The following is a 20857-nucleotide window of genomic DNA, read 5'->3' as shown; positions in this document are numbered from 1 at the left end:
CGGATGGTACACAGATGTCCTGAGTTGAGTAATCTGAAGGGTCTTACATAACTCTCATTACCATGGACATAAGCGGTGTTCCTTGATCCATCAAAATCTCCCTGGGTAGGCCCATCCAGGAGAATATGTGGACTTTCGGGCTATACTCTTGGCTGAGGAGTTCCTCAGTGCTACCTCCTCTGGGTACCGTATTGTACAGTCCATGACCACCAAGATGTAATGGTGGCCTCTGGTGGACTTAACTAGAGGTCCTACAAGGTCTATGGCAATCTGGTCAAATGGGATCTCTATAATGAATAATGGAACTAGGGGACTGAGGAAGTGGGAAACAGGAGCAATTAACTGACAAGTAAGACAGGACCGGCCATAATTAATTCTCCCGGTGACAGCCGGGCCAGTAAAACCATTTGAAGGACCCACTCTTGGATTTTATCTACACCCAAATGCCCCTCAAGACATGAGAATGATCCAGGATTATTCCCCTAAATCTATAGGATCCCAGGAATAACAGCTGCTCTAATACTCCCTCTCGCTGTTTAGTGACCCGATAAAGCAACTCCTCATTAACTGCAAAGTAAGGAAACATTTTTACATAAGGTACTCCATTTGAGATGTTCCAAAATTCTCCCCAAGAAACCCCCAACTCAGGAATCTCATCCTCATGGGTCACTGTCTCGTCCTTGTCACAAGCAAGAACACACAGGGGGAACTCATCCACCTCTGACTGCAAAGGGGATTCATCCTGGGTGAATCTACTCCTGTCTGAGTTAGAAGGCAACCATTCCTTTCCCCACAAGTCCCAGAGCAGACTGAAGTTCTAACCGATTATCACAGGGTGTAGTAAGTCCTTGACTACGCCGACCTCATGGGACTCAGTGCCACGGTGTGTTGTCATAGTCACTCTGGCGACTGGAAGTCCTTGTAGTCCCCATGAATACAACGGACACCCATAGTTTTTTCGGGAACTAACTGGTGGGGAAGTGTCACCCTTACCAGAGTCACCAAACTCACTATGTAGAAGATTCTAGACACCAGCATGCCATTTATTGTCATGGGACATGACTGCAGCCCTTTCACAGGCTGATAATACACACTGCAGGTGAGATAGGCATAGTAGGAATAGCGCAGGCTGTAGTTTATCTGCTCAAAGGACATAGAAAAACAGGTGGCTATGAGTCCAGTACTGTGGCATCTCCAGCAGACCAGGTCTCGACCAGCCTTCTGCAACCCCTCAGTGACTTTCTGGGATCTCGGACTCCCCCTAGTGGTGGCTCTACTATGCCTCATTTGGGACTCAGGCTCAGTATGGAGATGAACCCCCTCTGGTTTCCTTAGAGACCTCTTGACCACCTGGTATCTTTGTACGAGGCCCACCAAGTAATTTGCATTCTTGCAGTCTCCCAAGGCAACCCAGGTCTGCACCAAGCTAGGGAGGGAGTGAATAAATCTGTCCATGAAAACCCGCTCGACCATCTGGGCTGGAGTGGAGGACTCTGGCTGCAACCATTTCTGTTCCAGATGTAGCAAGTCAAACATTTGGGATCAAGGGGGTTTGTCACCATAATACACCCAGTGATTAACCCTTTGGGCTCTGTCAGGTATAGTGACCCTTGAGCATGTCAATATCTATGTTTTTAATTTGGCATATTCCCGGGCATCTTGTAAGGATGAGTCATAATAAGCATTCTGGGGTTCGCCCATTAGATAGGGTGTCAGCACCTCTTCTCACTGATTTGGGGGCAGCTTCTCCTGCTCTGCAACCCATTCAAAAACAGTCACAAATGCCTCTACATCATTGCTCAGCATCATTTTCTGCATTGCTCTTCTTATTACCTTCCGAACAAATGTGTTGTCACCTGAACTTGGAGAATGGGCTTCCGACCTCTCACGAATCGCCTCTGCATGCAACTCAATCTGCCGTTCCTGTTGTCTGAACTGTTCTTAATTGTGCTGCTGCTGTTGTTGGAGCTTCTGCTGGTACTATTGTTGCTGTTGTTGCATCTCTTGGATAAGTAGCTTAATGTTGTGAATTCTCTTGATCTGACTTCTGAGTTGGGGCTCCCTCTTGTGGTTACTGCGGGTAGTGGAGCTGGCTGGGTTGACAGACGTCTGCCACCTGATGACGATGATTGGAAATCATTGGTTACTTACTGGGAGGATATAAGTGAGCAGGCTTCCCTCAGTTGCTGCTGGTGATTGGTTTCTTCCTGTGCATTTTGAGGTCTGCTGTCTCCTGCCTGATCCTGCATTTTTCAGTTAAGTTGTTCATTTGCTAATCCTTTGCTTCTGATCTGGTTTTGCCTCTTTCTGCTTTGCTGTTAGGGTTCAGCGTGCTCCCTGCTGGGGCAGTGCAGGACCCCGCTCCATATGTTACAGGTTGTGTCAGTTTGTTCAGTCCCCTGTTATATTAGTCTCTTTTGCTTTGCTGCCAGTTCACACCAGAATGCTGATATAGTGGGGGAGAGGTCGTGAGACCTCAGTATTTTTTGTACATCAGATGTGTTGGATTTTTTAGGGTTTTGCGTGATTGCAGACAGTGTCTTTCCTTTCCGATCCTATCTAGACAGTTTAGGCCCCATCCTTTGCTCAGTCTATTTTCTGCCTGTGTTTGTGCCTCATCTTGTCTCACTGACAATATATGTTTGGGGGCTATCTATTTGTTTGGGGTTCTACTCCGGGGCAGTATAGATTTCACCTTTCTTGCTTTAAGCTTAGTTAGTTCTCCCGCTGTGCAGAGGCGTCTAGGGCATCGTAGGTATGCCCCACGGCTACTGCTAGTTGTGTTGTTAGGATTAGGGGTCTGCAATCCGCTAAGTTACCAACCTTTCTGGTTTCCTGGTGGCCTAGCCTATTCCTGCTATCCTCCTCAGTGACCTATTCATAACAGCTTACTTGTCTCCTTATGTGCCAGCTGTTGCTGCTGCTGTGCGTTCACCAAATGCATAATCAGGTCCTCCATACTGTCTGACTTTGTCTCCTGGCTTATGGTCACCTTTACCCAGGACATGCGGATTGCCCACTGCCGCTATTCGTGTTCCTGAATTGTTGCCGCTTCCTCCGCCACTTGTGTTAGATCAGCTTTGTCATCGGTACTTGGAGGTAGAAAAAGAAAACACTGTCTCTTTAAATCTTCTGTTGGTTTATTATGTAGATGGCATAACGCAACATGAAGTGAAAAATAAACACAGTCCTTTGGGCCAAAGAGGAAAACAAAACAAAATGGTATATCACATTCCATACATCTGTGGGAATCTGCCCATTCTGGAGAATTTAGTATACACTGGTTAGTCTTTCCTCCTCAGGACACAAACCACATGAGTTCCTCTCTTCAGCTCTACTGAACACTCCACTGGAGGCCAACTATTTAAGCACCACACCACACCCTGGTGTGGAGATAAGGTGAACAACCTCCCACTTGCTCTATGGTTGTCCACAAAAATCCAGCCTTTAAATAAATTAGTTAACCCTTTGAAACAATTAATGTGCTGGAGGAAAACTTCTGGGTTTTAAATCACTGTAGCCATTAGCCTCAGCGAAACATATCTCAAACTCTTTAACACAAGCACGGATTACCATGGAAATACTGTACATAGTAATCAGGTACAAACCAACAGCCTAATTAGTAACAGTGAAATGACAGACTATTCATGTGTTTTGAGAATTAAAAAATGTCCAAAAATCTGCATTTTAAGTCATTTATGGTCAATCCAACCACTCTGTGCAGAACAAATACTTAAACTGACGGTGTTGCTGTTACTGGTAACATCCTGCTGTGATTAATGACGTGCTGTATATTTTACAACACCATTTACTTCCACCCCACTGATACTCTTGCCAGAGGCAAAAAATGCTAATTTTATATACTACTGTCTTTTGTAATACTACTGCCAGAACAGCTGACACCAGTGGTGAGGGTGCTTCTACTGCTGCTAGTGTCTCAGACATATTATTGTTTATCCAATGTTTAATGTCAATTTCTTTGAGTGCTGACTATCCTAAATCATCCTAAAATGACTGCCGCATGTCCTACCTTAGCTTTCATACTGGCTATGATATTCCTTCATGATTGGCTGTGCTCTACCATGTGAACAGAGTAACATAGCTAGCAAGGTTGAACAAAGACATTTGTCCGTCCAGTTCAGCCTATATGCCGTCAGAATAAATCCCCAGATCTATGTCCATCTAAAGAACCTAATCACTGTAAGATATAATATTGTTGTGCTCCAGGAAGACATCCAGGCCTCTCTTGAACCCCTCGACTGAGTACGCCATCACTACCTCCTCAGGCAAAGAATTCCAGATTCTCATTTCCCTAACAGTAAAGAATCATCTTCAATGTTGGTGGAAAAACCTTCTCTCCCCCAGAAGCAGAGAATGCCCCCTTGTGACTGTCACATTGCTTGGTATAAACAAATTCTCAGAGAGATATTTGTATTGTCCCCTTATATATTTATACATGTCATTAGATCGCCCCTTGGTCATATTTTTTCTAGACTAAATAATCCTAATTTTGCTAATCTCTCTGGGTATTGTAGTTCCCCAATCCCCTTTATTAATTTTGTTCCCCTCCTTTGTACTTGCTCTAGTTGCATAATATCCTTCCTGAGCACCTATGCCCAAAACTGCACACAGTACCCCATGTGTGGTCTAACCAGGGTTTGTACAGATGCAGTATAATGCTCTCATCCTGTGTATCCAGACATCTTTTAATGCACCCCATGATCCTGTTTGCCTTGGCACCCGCTGCCTGGCACTGGCTGCTCCAGGTAAGTTTATAATTAACTAGGATCCCCAAGTCTTTCTCCATGTCAGATTCACCCAGTGGTTTCCCATTCAGTGTGTAATGGTGATATTGATTCCTTCTTCTTATGTGTATAACCTTACAATTATCATTGTTAAATCACATCTTATCCAGAGCCATCTGTAGCAGAATACTATCATCTCTTTCATTGACTGCTTTACATTTGTGGAGAAACAGGGTCAGTGGGTTCTCTCGTCCGCTGGCCCGGCTGTCTTTAGCAAGACTACATGGACCAGGGCTCATACCACTGAACGCCCGCTCTATCTCCTTGTGGGCAGAACACTACACAGACATCACAGGGTTAGGGTAAAACAGTGTGGCCAAGCTTTATTGAACCACAACACCGAGTAGCAAACAGTACAATTCCAGCAATTTCCCCAAGATGGTGCATATTACAAGGTCTCTCCCCTCCGCTGGCTCATAGGGATTCTAGTGGATGTTATGTTAGAGCTCCCAGGGTCGCTATTCCACCTGTGATAACACACAGAGAGGAGGTCACGACAAGCATAGCGAGATAACCAAGAGCAGTCCTGTGTTCTTTCAGCCGTGTCTGACATACCCTCAGCTGGGATCCTGAACAGTTTCTTGTCCGTTTAGAAGAATATCCGGCTAGTAGCTATATGTGATGAGTTGAGGCACTGTCTCTCTGTCTCAGGGTCTTTTATACCCAAGGCAGGTAAGCTATTGTTAGAATTACCCAGTGTCCTTCAGTACACCCTCACCCTTTCCCTATCTACAATCAACTGTACTGTATATCCAAGTAGAAATGAGGTCGCATTCAAGGAGCTGGTGAAGAAATTACTTGATTTATTGGCACATGTTACACATGTCGGGCCGGGGGAGTGACATCAGGAGTGCAGAGGGAGCTGACAACGATCGTTTCGCACTATCCAAGCGCTTCGATGGGTCATCAAGCTGCAAGTTATCAGCGCTCCGAATGCCGCACACCAGCTGAGGATATACGGTAACAGCGGTGCCGTCTGTGTTTTTTCTTTTGTTTATGCTATCTACAATCAAGTCAACAAACTGATTCCAGACAAAAAATCAATTCGTCCAGGCCTGGTAAAACCTAGCCATCTGGGCAATTAAGATATACTCTGGTTTCTTCACAACATTGTTTTGTATCATCTGCAAATATCGATATTTTACTGTGTAAACCTTTTACCAGATCATTAATAAATATGATGATGAGAATAGGTCCCAACACCGACCCCTGTGGTACCCCTATGGTCACAGCGACCCAGTTAGAGAATATACCATTTATAACCACCCTCTGCTTTCTATCACTAAGCCTGTTACTTACCCATTTACACCCATTTTCTCCCAGACCCAGCATTCTCATTTTGTGTACCCAACCTCTTGTGTGGCACGGTAGCAAACGCTTTGGAAAAATCAAGATACAACACCTTCAATGACTCACCTTGGTCCAGTCTATGGCTTACCTCTTCCTAAAAACTGATTAGATTGGTGTGACAGGAGCGATTCCTAATAAACCCATCCTGATATGGAGTTAAACAGTTATTCTCATTGAGAAAATCTAGAATAACATCTCTCAAAAACCCTTCAAATATTTTACCAACAATAGAGGTTAGGCATTCTGGCCTATAATTTCCAGGGTCACTTAGAAAACTGCAATACATAATGGTGTCATTCATGTGATCATGCCTGGCATCAAGTGAGCCGTCTGTTGCTGATGCAATCTTCTGCAATGTATAAAAACAGAAGCAGGCATTTTTTTTTTTTACAATTCACTTGAAACGAATCACAAATTGTTTGAATTTGCAAGGTTTTTTTTAACTTCAACATATATTAGTTAGATTCACATTAATTAACTCTTCGCTAGATAAAATATTATTCTTTTTGTGTTAAGGCTTTTCTTTAAGTCAAAATTTGAGCATAAATTTTACATTTATACTCAGACAGTCAATGGACACTTTTTTCGAGACCTATTTTTAGGTAATAAAATGTTACGGTAATAGGTGGCACAGTCATTTAACATCTTCATTTTACTTGGCGTGCCATGTCGTCTTAGTAAAAAAAAAAAACTTCAGCTCATTCCTGATAAAAATAAGAAAGATTTTTGGATTACACAATATATTACTCGAGAATCATGCAGCATTTATATATAGCAGAGGAACAAATGTCCCATTCATTTTACTTTCAAATGCATTCATTTATTGATTCATTTTAGCTGATAATTGGAATTAAACTGCAATATTAGACCGAATGTCATTGAGTAAAATCAGGATGTTTACTCCATAATTACTCACAGAATAAATACATAGAGAAAAGGCAGATGGGATGCAATATGCATGTGCAAAAATTGCCATCATCTCCCTTTAATTAGTGCTATAAGACAATTGTCTCCTCAGTAATAAGTAGATTTGACAAAGAAGTGTTTCATATATTCAAGAGGGTAATTAAACTGCCACATGCTCAAACCAATATATCCATAGAACTGCCTGAAATGGAAATGTGCAAAACAATGATTGATGGTATTTAATGTGCATGAGTTGCACATTGTAAACTGTTGATGATAATAAATGATTATACCACTGAAGTATCTAATAAATAGAAATAAACATAAAAAGACCAGATTAAAGAAGTGATATTATATGACCTTAATATTAATTGGGAAATCTACATTTCTAATTCTTAATTATTTACTATCCAAATCACATTACTAATATATAAGTATTATAGATGAGCAGTTAGTTATGAATGCTATAAAATATATCACTGTGAATCACATTTACCTCCATTAAAATTAACCTTTGTAATTACATTATCAGATCCATTGGAATTACCTGGGAAAGGTGAAGAATAATAATAAAATAATAATCTTTATTTTTATATAGCGCTAACATATTCCGCAGCGCTTTTCAGTTTGCACACATTATCATCACTGTCCCTGATGGGGCTCACAATCTAAATATGGTATTTACTAACTCTAGTAGAAAATAGAGAACTACCTGAGAAAAAACAGCCATTTGTGCTCACTGTTGATTACCATCTTTGTCACTCTATCTGACTTATTGTTATACTCTCACCAATTTGTATGGTGGTCTACAGACAATAAGTAAGCAATTGGAGTATTTACTGCACTTATTAGTAGTGGTTTTTTTCATATGCAAACAAGCAGGAAGAAATATAGATAACATATAAAAATCTGGATGACAAAGGTGAAAAAACGCAGCATTGATTATCTAATAGCCTACAAATGCCTATATCGTTAGGCATCCGGTTTCTCCCTCTGCACAGGAGGAATCCCAAGCCTTGCCTTCTGATGTCTCCCATTCAGTCCTGGCCACAGAGGAGCCTGCTCAGCAAAAACATCGTTACTGGCACCTTGCCCAAGCTAATGCTGTCGGGTTGGTTGCTGCTGCCAACCCTGGTTCAGCTAGATCAGCCTGCACTAGTCAGCGGCGAGCGGCTCCTCTTTTCGCTCCACTGAGCATGCCTGTGGCTCAACTTCTCATTGGAGTTCAGGGGTCACATGCTCAGGTCCCGTGCCTGAAGGTCGCCACTATAAAAGACTCGCATGGCCGCTCGGCCATGAGCTAATATAGACTTATATTGTCAGTGGTATGTGTGATGATTGATGCATGAGACTGGTAACTGACTCCTTATGACTCCCTGTTAGGGTTGCGGATCGCACTAAATATAAAACATAAGGAAGTGCGATCGCAATCTGGGGTCCATCGTGCACAGATGGAAGCAGCTGCTCAGTAGTGGCGGAACCCTAAACACTGGGGGGCTAACCGCTGTGTACAGGAGCGAACTCTGTTACCTCACAGAGCCGCTGGAACAAGTGCCAGAGCCTGTTTATCCTCACAGGACTCAGCAGGAGAGCGATAGTGCAAAGACACAGAACTCTGCCCCAAGGACATAGGGTTAGAGCCCCTCTAGTCCCACTAGCGCTCAGCACTGCAATAGCGATGCGTGGACAAACACTCTTAGAATGCTTTGCCCTGTTAGCAGTCACTGGGTGCAGTAGTACGTTGCTTACCGCACTATGTGTGTACAGAGCAGCTCAGGCAGACGCCACTAACCAGCCTAAACTCAGGACTGGAAAGTGCATAGGACACATACAGTGCTGCACTAATAAATGCTGCAGTACCTGCGGTTGCATAGTGCCTTATGTAGAGTGGCGCACTCTGGCGCTAGCATGTGTGAGGAGCTGGGAGCACTGTGGCGCTAGGCAGTGCCTCAACTCAGCGCTAACTCTAACCTCTAAACCCTACTAACATGCGTATCAAAGGGAAGGGGTTTCATAAATAGTCATTCAGCAGTTCACAAGCATCCATCATCACACACATCACTACCAATTACTGTCTATACTAGCGCATGGCTGTGCAGCCATGTGACCCTTTTATAGCAGCGTCCTTCCGGGACCTTCCTAGTGGTCCAATGGGAGCAGCAATAGGACCTCAGCATGTGACCTCAGACCTCCAATGAGATGACTTCCCACAGGCATGCTCAGTGGGCCGAAAGAAGGACTTAGTCCCAAGAGCTGCTCGCTGCTGGCTATTGGAGGTTACTATAGCTGAACCCTGATTAGCAGCAGTAACCAAGCCAACAGTAGTAGACTGAGCAAGACACTGGGAACGACATCTTAGCTGAGCAGGCTCCTCTGTTGCTGGCGTGGAATGGGAGAACACAGAAGGCAAGGGTCAGGATTCCTCTTGTGCAGAGGCAGGAACCCGACACCTAACATTACCCCCCCCGTGCCTCGCTATGCTCAAGGGAGCACAGATATTCTCCACAGGTTCCAGGTCCTGTCCTCTGGGCCATGACCCTTCCAGTACACTAGATAAAATTTTTTGCCCTGTACCACATTACACCCCATGATGGCATTCACCTCGTACTCGTCCGAGGACAAGCTTGATGTCCCGGTAGGTGACTCCGAAAAGCGGGACATGTGAACGGGCTTAAGGAGGGACACGAGGAAGGTGTCAGTGATGCCCAGTTGTGGAGGAAGAGCCAGATGGTAGACCATAGGGTTAACCTGCTCAAGGACCTTGAAGGGACCAATAAAGCGAGGCGCAAACTTAGTGGACTCAACCCGCAGCCTGATGTTAGGAGCGGAGAGCCACACCAAGTCGCTGGGAGCAAAAGTTAGAGCGGGGCGCCAGTGTGCATCAGCGGTGGACCTCATTCTCTCCTTGGAGGCCCGGATGGCATCCTGAGTGCGGTCCCAAATGTCACATGCCTCCACTGCCCAGTCTGCCACCCTAGAGTCGGTGGATGACTCGGGCATGGGCATAGGAACACGCGGATGCTGGCCGTAATTGAGGAGGAATGGGGTCTGACCGGTGGAGTCGGCCACAGCGTTCGTTGTGTTCGTTCCGCCCATGGCAGCAAGGATGCCCAGTCATCCTGCCTGGCCGAGACAAAATGTCGAAGATATGTGAACAGGGTCTGGTTGGCTCTCTCCACCAACCCGTTTGTCTCGGGATGATAGGCCGAGGAGAGATTTATCTCAATGCTGAGCAGACTGTAGAGCTCTCTCCAGAACCGATACGCAAACTGGGCACCCCGGTCACTGACAATCTTGTCCGGCATGCCGTGCAGGCGGAAAACGTGTTTAATGAACAATGCAGCCAGGCCCCATGCAGAAGGTAACCTAGAGAGAGGTACCAGGTGCACTATCTTAGAGAAATGGTCGGTGACAACCCAAATGACCGTGCTGCCACTGGACTTGGGCAGTCCCACCACGAAGTCCATACCGACCATCTCCCAGGGCCTGTCCACTACTGGCAGGGAGTAAAGTAGCCCAGCTGACCACTGCCGAGAGAACCTATTCTGGGCGCAAGAGACGCACGCCTGAATATAGTCAATATGCGGCCACCAGTGCATCCTCGCCAGAAGGTCAGAGGAAAGTTTTGTCCTGAAATGTCCACCCACCCTGGATGAGTGAGCCTAAGAGAGGATCTCTGGTCGCAGATGGGCAGGGACAAATGTCTTGCCCAGAGTACTGACTCAAGGGCGACCGGAGACACGGTCCTCAGGCTCTCGGACGGAACGATCAGCCAAGGCTCCTCCTCCTCCGATGACACCACAGAGCGGGAGAGAGTATTGGCCCGGACGTTGTTCTCACCGGAGAGAAAATGGAGGGTTAAGTGGAACCAGGAGAAGAACAAGGACCATCTGGCCTGGTGAGAATTTAGCCGCTGGGCTGTCTGCAAATACACCAAATTCTTGTGGTCGGTGAACACCTAGAAAGGGTGGCAAGCCTCCTCCAGGAGGTGTCTCCACTCCGAGAAGGCCAAGTTCATCGCTAGCAACTCCCTGTCCCCGATGGAATAATTCCTCTCTGCCGGTGTGAAGGTCCTAGAGAAAAAGAAGCATGGGTGCTACCGAACTTGCGTGTCCTTCTGGAACAGGACCGCTCCAGCACCAATGGACGAGACATCCACCTCCAGAATGAAGGGTTTATCTACATCAAGGCGATGTAGAATGGGAGCGGTAGCGAAATGGTACTTAATGGAAGAGAAGGCCTTGGAGACAGGTTTCGACCACAACTTGGGATTTGCACCCTTCTTGGTGAGGGCCACCAAGGAGGCTACCAAAGTTGAGAAGCGGGGGATGAATTGGGGATAGTAATTTATGAACTTCATAAAGCGCTGCACCGCTTTGAGATAACGGGGCTCCTGCCAATCCATCATCACCTGTAGTTTGGCAGGATCCATTGCCAATCCCTGGGCAGAGATGATATAGCCCAGGAAAGGCAAGGACTCCTGCTCAAACACACACTTCTCCAACTTGGCATAGAGGGAGTTTGCCCACAGGAGGTAGAAAACTTTGCAAACATCTCTCCAGTGGGAGTCAATATCTGGAAATTATATGAGAATATCATCCAGATAGATTACTACCAAAGTGGTAAGCATATCCCAGAAGATATCGTTCACAAAGTCTTGGAAGATGGCTGGGGCATTGCAGAGCCCAAAGAACATCACCAGGTATTCATAGTGCCCATCCCTGGTGTTAAATGCCATCTTCCATTCGTCCCCCTCACGAATGCACATCAGGTCGTAAGCCCCCCCGCAGATCGAGTTTGGTAAACACTCTCGCTCCCTGTAGCCTATCAAACAGCTCCAATATCAGGGAGAGAGGGTACTTATTCTTAACGGTGATGGTGTTAAGACTCCTATAAACGATGCAGTCCCGCCCCTGCTGCTGACACCGACTTCCTAATGAATCCCCTTGCCAGATTCTCCTTTATAAATTAAGACATGGCCTCTGTCTCTGGGAGAGAAAGGGGTCACATTCAACAGCCTTGCCATTATGGATTGTGGTCCCCTGATAAGCCCTGACACTGGGAGGGGGTGAAACACGTAGGGACGATGCTATTGTAACTGGATTCAGATAAGTAACCTATTATGGTCTTTTCTGGGCATGCTTATTGCTTTTTTTTTTCTTGTGGTCTTGGGATTGATTGCACCTAAGACCTAAGACCAAAACTGTGATATGGGATTCCTGTATTTGATAGGGACTATAAATTACTAAGCATTTTCAGATATTTACTAGCTGAGTAGCCATAGCATGTTTGTACATCAAACTTATGTGCATTTCATTGTAAGAGCCCACTTTCTTTATAGCTTGAGGGAAAGCTTCTAGACTAGGCATACATATTACTTCCAGGTCGTGGAATTCTTGGCCATCTAGTACTTTATATGGCCCAGTCTACAGGATGACTAGCTGGCGAAGAATACCTCTTACTGAGGATCAGTTTTTTATGTGCATTTTTTGAGACAATGTTTTCACCAAGTTTGGTGAGCTATATTATAGTTCATACTGTTTCAATTTAGGAGCAGGTGCTTTTTTCCTCAAAGACATATAAACTCTATTGGCTATTCAGCTGTTTTTTTGTGTGTTTGTGGTTGGGTGGTGATAGGTTGGTTTTGTTTTTTGTAATATATTATTATGTCATCTTTGTAGCCCTTTATTGCAATAGCACTACTTTTATATATTTTTGTCAAATAAAAATATTGTTTCTATTGGTATTCAAGAGGGCTTGTATTCTTTTTCTGAGATGATCTGTACTGTTTTTTCAAAACCTACCTTGTTCTAGGTGCTGTCAGATATATTTGTCTACATATATTTACTCTATTGTATCAACAAAAACTTTTTTTTTTAAAAAAAAAAAGGTCTTGGGTTTTCTTTATGGTGGTTCAACAACTGAGACGTAGCCAGAACCGTTGTCTTATGTGGTGACTCTTGAGCTAAATCTTTGGCTTTAACCTCAGGCCAATTTTTTTGCACTTGCAGTGCTCTTTGTGTGGCATCCAAGGAGCCTGGTTGCCACAGTGGCATTGCCTCCCTCACAGGGGGGATGATGTCATACCTATAATCAAGGAGGGCTTCCCTAGCCAGATAATACCAGCATACAACACCTTTCCTGACTCCAGACCAGAAGGGGGAGCTCCTGGTTTCAGGAACGATTCCTTATTAGTTTTGACCTGGAGGCGGGGTTAGTCAGTCTGCAGCAGAGAGACTGTAAGAGACAGTCAGTGTGAAGAGAGAGGAAAGTGGAAGTTTAGGAAAGCCTGGGGATTGGAGCTGTGACCAAGCTCACCCCAGGGAAGAGCGCTTGACACTGGATGCCGGAGTCCATGGCTGCATGGGTACAACAGTCCCAGCAGCCAAATCCAGAGGGCAGGAGGCTGTAGGCCTCTTGACCCCATCACACTCCATGAATGAGTGACACCTGTAAAAGGCTCAAGCTGCCTGCCATACAGGCAAGGAAAAAAAAGAACAGTAAGGAACAGAGGACTGAGCATAGCTTCAGGCAGCAAGGACATCAGAGAACAGCACAGTAAGAAGGCCTCCAACCCATCTGGCTTAGTGGATCCTAATTTGCTTCCAGGCTGGCTGGATCTCCATTACCATCTATACTCAGTGCCCTGGTCGGCACATCAAACTGTGAGCAAAAGTGTGAAGACTGCACCCCGCTGTGTCCTCCTGTTTATTTGCTGCATTACTTCAGTCCTGCATTACATCCATCATCACCATCTTTTATAATATAATTGCCCTGGGAGTGGAGAGCTGTACCAACATCAGCCTCAGCGGTCTCTTAAAACAGGTGGTGTCACAAATTAACTCCTTATAATATTTATTTCCCTTTGTAACGGGGTCTACCAAGCTGGGGTACCTCTTTCACTACCACCCCGTGTTTTCGGAGGTCCGCTCTGCATTGGCTGGAGTCTGAATGAATGACGCTTGCTGGAATTCCTTGGTTATATGGGCACATATAAAAGATCACTGCTTCTCCATGTATTTCCAGTCTGACAACACTTTACTCACAGGACACAGAATATATCACACAGATGCAGAGGGCCAGCCAATAGAAAAGCGGCAGGCCAGACATACATTACAAAAGCCGCAGGTGGCCGGAGCCTGCCGATGTTTACTGTGGGAATTACAAAGGTGGGGGGAGGGCGGACAAAAGGAGAATATCGTGTTCCCTCTGCCCAGGGGTGCAGCCTGTGAACTGATGCATTAGGGACATGCATCTCACATAGAACCTATTATACATAATACATATAACTGCACAACATATTCTGGGTGCTGAGTGGTTCTGTAACACGTAACACGGCTCCCCTTTTCAGCGATGCGATCGGCATACACAGTCTGATCCTCAACGGATCGGTTTGGGGATGACCGAAGTTTATGGGGTTGGTACAAGTTCCGTTTGTCGACTTAGTCCATCGGCATTACCGTTTTGTTTGCCGGGTCTGTGGTGGATGGTGAAGTCCAGAGGTTGTAGGGCTAAACTCCACACCAGCAATCTGGTGTTGTCTGCGGAGACCCGATTAAGCCAGACTAGGGGATTATGATCCGTTAGGAGGGAAAACTGTCGTCCATACAAATATGGTTGCAACTTCTTGAGTGCCCATACTACCGCCAGGCACTCCTTCTCGATGGTCGCATAGCTTACTTCCATCAAGCCGACCTCAACAAGGCCATCCCCGACTCCCCAGTTCAGGTGAATCCTGGCAGTGGGCAGTCGATGTATGGCTCCCCCTGCTACACGGACTGCCACTGTCCGGTCCGTCTTCACAAGAAGATGAAGCTTCACAAGGGTCAAAGTTGCTCCGGAATCTCTTAGTCCCTGCATACGTTTCCCATTAACCCACACGACCTGTCGATGCTGTTGTCGATTATCTGCCCGGGCTGCCTGCACGGGGTCTACTTCATGCAGCACTTCCTCCATCTCTTCCACCCCTTGGTTAGTCGTAGCCCCTAATACCGGGTCAGCTTCGCCTTGGTAGCAGTGTACAGCAGCCCGGCTGAAGGTAGCTGTTCCTGCCTTTGGCCACTGGGTATGCTGAGTCGGGTTGGGACATTGTCTTTGCAGGTGGCCCAGCTGACGGCAGGTGTGGCACCGTGCCCCAGGGGGACTGTGGTAGGCCGGGTTTCTAGCTGGTCCCCCTACAATCTTCAGTGGTTTGGGGCCCTCCAGGTCCATGGGAGGGCCACTAGTGACCATCTTTGATCCGGACAACTGCGGCCTCTTGGTATCATGATGTTCAGCAGCCAGACAAGCGGCTTCCTCAAGAGTCGTTGGCCGCCTGTCCTGAAGCCATTCCTGTGTCTCGGGGGGTTAGTCCATTAAAGAATCGTTCTAACAAGAAGAGCTGGAGGACGTCCTCCTTAGTGTTTGCTTGGCTCCCTTGTACCCACTGTAGCAGTGACCGCCGTAATTTACAGGCCCATTCAGTGTGGGTATCGGTTACGCGTTTTATAAGTCCGCAGAACTTTTGGCGGTATGCCTCTGGTGTCAGCGCATACCGGGCCAAGATCACTTCTTTGATCCGCTCATAGTCCATACAGTCCTCATCAGGTACCATGCAATAGGCGTCCGCTGCCCGGCCTGTCAGCTTGCTGGCCAGTATCTGAACCCATTCCTCCGGCTTCACTTGATGAAGGGCACACTGCCGCTCAAAGTCCTGCAGAAAGCCATCAATGTCTTCCTCTGCCTCCCCCAACTGTCGGAAGGCATTATACTGGATCTTTTTGTGGCTTACTGTTGAAGGTACCTGGTCGAAGGCCAGAGTTCCCCCTGCTCGCTGACTCTCCTCTCTCCGCTCTGCCATCTCCATCTTGGCCAGCTCCACTTTGGTCCGCTCTGCCATCTCCATCTTGGCTAGCTCTATCCTGGTCCGCTCGGCCATCTTTTCCTTCAGATCAGTACACACATCAGCCATCACCTCTTGTATGATCTCTACCGCAGGGTTTGGGCCATAGAACGCCAATCTGTTCTTTACCGCCCTCTGGAATGCGGTCTCCTCCACGTTCACATTGGGGGGCGCTGCACTGTCATGTTCCATGATGGCTGCTATCAAATCCGCTTTTGTTTTGTTGCTGGCGATCAACCCTCGGGCTTCCACCAGATCTTTTAATGTAGTCCTCTTTAACTTCTGGTAGTTGTTTTCCATTCATTCCTTTCCTCTTGTAGAAGGGGTATCATATTCCGCCGCTGCCACCAGTGTAACGGGGTCTACCAAGCTGGGGTACCTCTTTCAGTGCCACCCCGTGTTTTTGCGGGTCCGCTCTGCGTTGGCTGGAGTCTGAATGAATGACGCTTGCTGGAATTCCTTGGTTACATGGGCGCATATAAAAGATCACTGCTTCTCCATGTATTTCCAGTCTGACAACACTTTACTCACAGGACACAGAATATATCACACAGATACAGAGGGCCAGCCAATAGAAAAGCGGCAGGCCAGACATACATTACAAAAGCCGCAGGTGGCCGGAGCCTGCCGATGTTTACTGTGGGAATTACAAAGGTGGGGGGAGGGCGGACAAAAGGAGAATATCGTGTTCCCTCTGCCCAGGGGCGCAGCCCGTGAACTGATGCATTAGGGACATGCATCTCACATAGAACCTATTATACATACATATAACTGCACAACATATTCTGGGTGCTGAGTGGTTCTGTAACACGTAACACCCTTTTATAATAATTTTCATTGGACGCCCAGGGTCACAGACCAGGTCACTGCTGTCATGACACATCCACTTAAGAACCAGCCCGGTACCGAGTATCCCCACGGCTCTGTCGGGCGCTCCATTTGCACGTCAAATAGCACGCACAGTACTGCACAACTGAGTCACAGCCAGCACCGCTGTCTTCTGTGGTGACTGTCGAGCTAAATCTTCAGCTTTAACCTCATGCCAATTTTTTTGCCCTTGCAGTGCTGTTTGCACACTGAATAGCATGCACAGTACTGCACAACTGAGACACAGCCAGCACCGCTGTCTTCTGTGGTGATTGTCCAGCTAAATCTTCGGCTTTAACCTCGGGCCAATTTTTTTGCCCTTGCGGTGCTGTTTGCACACTGAATAGCACACACGGTACTGCACAACCGAGATGCAGCCAGCACTGCTGTCTTCTGTGGTGACTATCAATCTAAATGTTTGGCTTTAACCTCAGGCCAATTTTTTTGCCCTTGTGGTGCTGTTTGTAAAACACAAAGCAGTACTAGGCTGTAATGCTACCTTCCACAAAGCACAAACTGCTCTTTGCTCCCCAATATCTGCATCTGAACATCTGCAGCTATGTCACAAACCCCCAAATTCCCAAAAAGCCTGTTGTGAGGGGACAGGGACATGGACGTGCATGTGGGCATGGGGTTTTCTGTGGTGCCTGACAAGGCACTGAGTCTGGGAGACAGAAGAAGGTTGAGGCATCTATGTTACTGGTGAAAATGCCTGGTCTAGAAAGTAAACATGTCTGGAAGCCAGACGAGCAAGAGCAGATACTGTCTTGGATGGCAGCTAATGGCTCCATTAAATTTTCTAGCAGCACCCAATCTTCCACGACCACACAGTCTACTGTCGATACACTGAACGCTGGATCATTCAGTCCTCAACCTGTTCCTACTTCCTCCGCTCCTCAGCAGTCATAGGAAACATTTGACCCCAAGCTTGCCCAATCCGGTGATCTGTTTGGTACATACTGTAGGATCCTTTGGTTGCCCCTGGCCTCTCAACGGGCAACATTTAAGAGGAACATGAGGAGGTATCGTCTGTTCATGGCCAAATACAGTGTGTCCGTAAAGTCTTGGTGCACTTTTGACCGATAGGCAGGGGTTCTGTCAAGCCATGGCCACCAAGATCCCCGGATCTGACGCCCTTAGACTTTTACTTTTGGGATTATGTGAAGCAACATGTGTACATTGAATGAATCAACGACATTAATCACTTAAAACAGAGAATCACAAACGTTATTCACTGTTACACCAGACGTCCTTACCTGTGTGTGGCAAGAACTTCACAATCGTTTGGATGTGTGTAGGGCAACAAAGGGAGCCCACATCGAACTCCACCAAATAGGTATGAAACTGGGAGAGTTTTTCTTTTATTTGGAGCAGATTTTACATTTCTATCGTTTTTTGTTGCCTTCCAGTGACTGGTCAAAAGTGCGCCATGACTTTACAGACACACTGTATTTGAAAACCCACAGCTAGAAGAAAGCCACTTTCATCCAGGTGATATACCAGCTTAAGAGGTGGAGGCTGATGATGATGAGACACAGTTGCCATCTGGCCAGACAACAATATCAACACGGAAGGAGGATGACATGGACGACGAGATGGTTGATAATGTGTCCACTGATCTGACCTGGACCATTGGTATACACAGCCAGCACAGCAGCACAGAGGAAGAAGGTGGATACTTAGCACCAACAAAGACACCTAGGGCTACTGGTTTGAGCAGAGTGCAAAATGTGTCAATTGTTCCCAAGAGCAATCCCTCTGTGCCCCAAGTCAAGACAAAGGGGCATTCATCCTCTATCTAGAATTTTTTTTCTTATTGTCCTTCTGAACCAAACATTGTCATCTGTAGCATCTGCCATATGAAGCTGAGCAGAGGCCAGGGCAACGGCAACCAGAGCACCCCCAGTATGCGGAAACACATGGCACACTAGTCGGTGGGCAGAACAACAGGGTACCAAATAAGTGTCTGTGGGTCAAACCACTGCCATGTCGCCTGTGATCCATCCTTCCCAATCTGCTGGCCATGAAGCAGGTGCTCATACCTCCTGTTCACAAGCTGCTGTTGCAGAGACACAGGACACAACAATCCCATTCACTTGTTTGTCCCAGCCAAGAGTTCAGTTGTCCATGCCCCAGATCTAAGAAAGGAAGCATAAATTCCAACCCACACACCCACAAGCACAAATACTAAACTCACACATTGCCAAGTTGCTAACTGTGGAGATGTTGCTGTTTAGGCAGAGCTGTGGCAAAGAATAAAACATCAGACCGACCAGTGGCTCTCCCAACTGCAACTCAAACACGGTCTGGTTGTCTGCGATAGTGGGCATAACCTGGTGGCAGCTTTAAAGCTCGGGAAGCTGGTGCACGTGCCATGCATTGCTCATGCTTTCTAGTGGTTCAGAAATTTATCAAAACATACCCTGACTTGCCGTACCTACTTGAGAAGATGCGTCGTGTTATGAATGAGTCACCGTAGGAGGCAAATACAGAAATACTAGCTAAGTCCAGAAAACCAGAGAAGTTGGCAGCTATCGGATTGCAGACCCCTGAACCTAACAACAACAACTAGCAGTAGCCGTGGGGGGTTCCTACGGTGCTCTAGGCCTCTCGATCACAGCCGGAGAACTACATAGCCTAAAGACAGAAAGGGAAATCTAAACTGCCCCAGAGCAGACCCCAAAGCAATAGGCAGCCCCAACATATAATGACGGTGAAGCAAGATGAAAAAACACTCACACAGATAGAAAGATAGGCTGAGCAAATGATGGGGCCCAAGCTAACTATAAAGGACAGAATAGAAAAGCTGCTGTCTGCAATCCGCCAAAACCCTCTCAAAAACAAGAGCCAACAGACTGATAGGGAAAAAAGCCCTGAAGACGCTAGGCTTCAAAAGGACTATATCAGTACTCAGGCATTTTCTGAAGACAGAGCAAAAAGGAATTCAGCACACCCAGCAGGGAAAGGCAGAAATCATAAAAGCAAGGCAAAACAAAACCAAAACACAAATGCAAAAAGCAGAGCAGAAAAACTTAGCTTTTGAGCAGCAGGAATCAGACTGGTCTCCAAGAATCCCTCAGAGAAATCACCCGCAAGGCAGAAGGGCATTGGCTGCCTTATATCCAGTCAGCAATCCCAGTCACCCAGTCATCATCATTCTGCTCAGGTGCTTTGTAATCAGCCTCACTACCTTCCTTCACCAGAAGAGGGAGTTCATCAGACCTCAATGGTGAAGGGGAAAATGAACTCACAACAGCGTCGTATTTGTGCCCATTTCCGCCATTCCTCTACCGCTGTTGCCGATCTTGCAGAGCTTCAAAAGCAATTTATTTGCTAAATCACTAATTCATTTGGGACCTGCTCACATGGTGGAACTCAACATATCATATATTGGCAAGGTTTAGTGAATACCAGCATAAACATGCCTGTCCGACTGCAACTCAGCCAACACACATAACAACTGTCGAGAGGGTGTGGATCACTGACATTTGTGAGGTGCTTGATAACTTTGAGTACTGCACCAACCTTGTGAGCAGTGATCAGGCTATTATCAGCATTACCATCCTGATGCTGTGTACATTTAAAGAATTGCTGCATAATCTAAACATGGAATCTTGGAGTGCCCATCAGCTGGGTATAGAGCAAGTTTTCACATTGGGTAATCCTACCAAGCCCAGCCAATATTATGAGACAAGATTGGGTGATGAAGTTGAGGAGGAAAAGGACTTCTTTTTTTGTGGCACCGAGGGGACTCCTTCGGCTAATTTTTGGAGACATTATTTCTATGCCTGCAAATTGGGCATTGGAACTGCTGTGCCAGTAGCTCTTGCTTCATAATTGTCTGGCCCTTAAGGCCTCCTTCCTGCATCAACCATGATACAGCCCCTTGGGCTAATTTTTTGTAGATACTCTGTCTATGCCTGGACATTGGGCACAGGAACTGCCATGCTGGTAGTCCTAGCTTCATAATTGTCTAGCCCTGGAGGCCTCCTTCCTGCATCAACCATGATACAGCCCTTAGAGCTAATTTTTTTGAGACACTATACCT

Source organism: Dendrobates tinctorius, unplaced genomic scaffold, assembly GCF_039654945.1.
Source record: "Dendrobates tinctorius isolate UK_male_01 unplaced genomic scaffold, ASM3965494v1 ptg000031l, whole genome shotgun sequence".
Classification (NCBI taxonomy): Eukaryota; Metazoa; Chordata; class Amphibia; order Anura; family Dendrobatidae; genus Dendrobates; species Dendrobates tinctorius.
The sequence above is the reverse complement of the archived record's forward strand: the minus strand, read 5'-3'. Positions refer to the sequence as shown.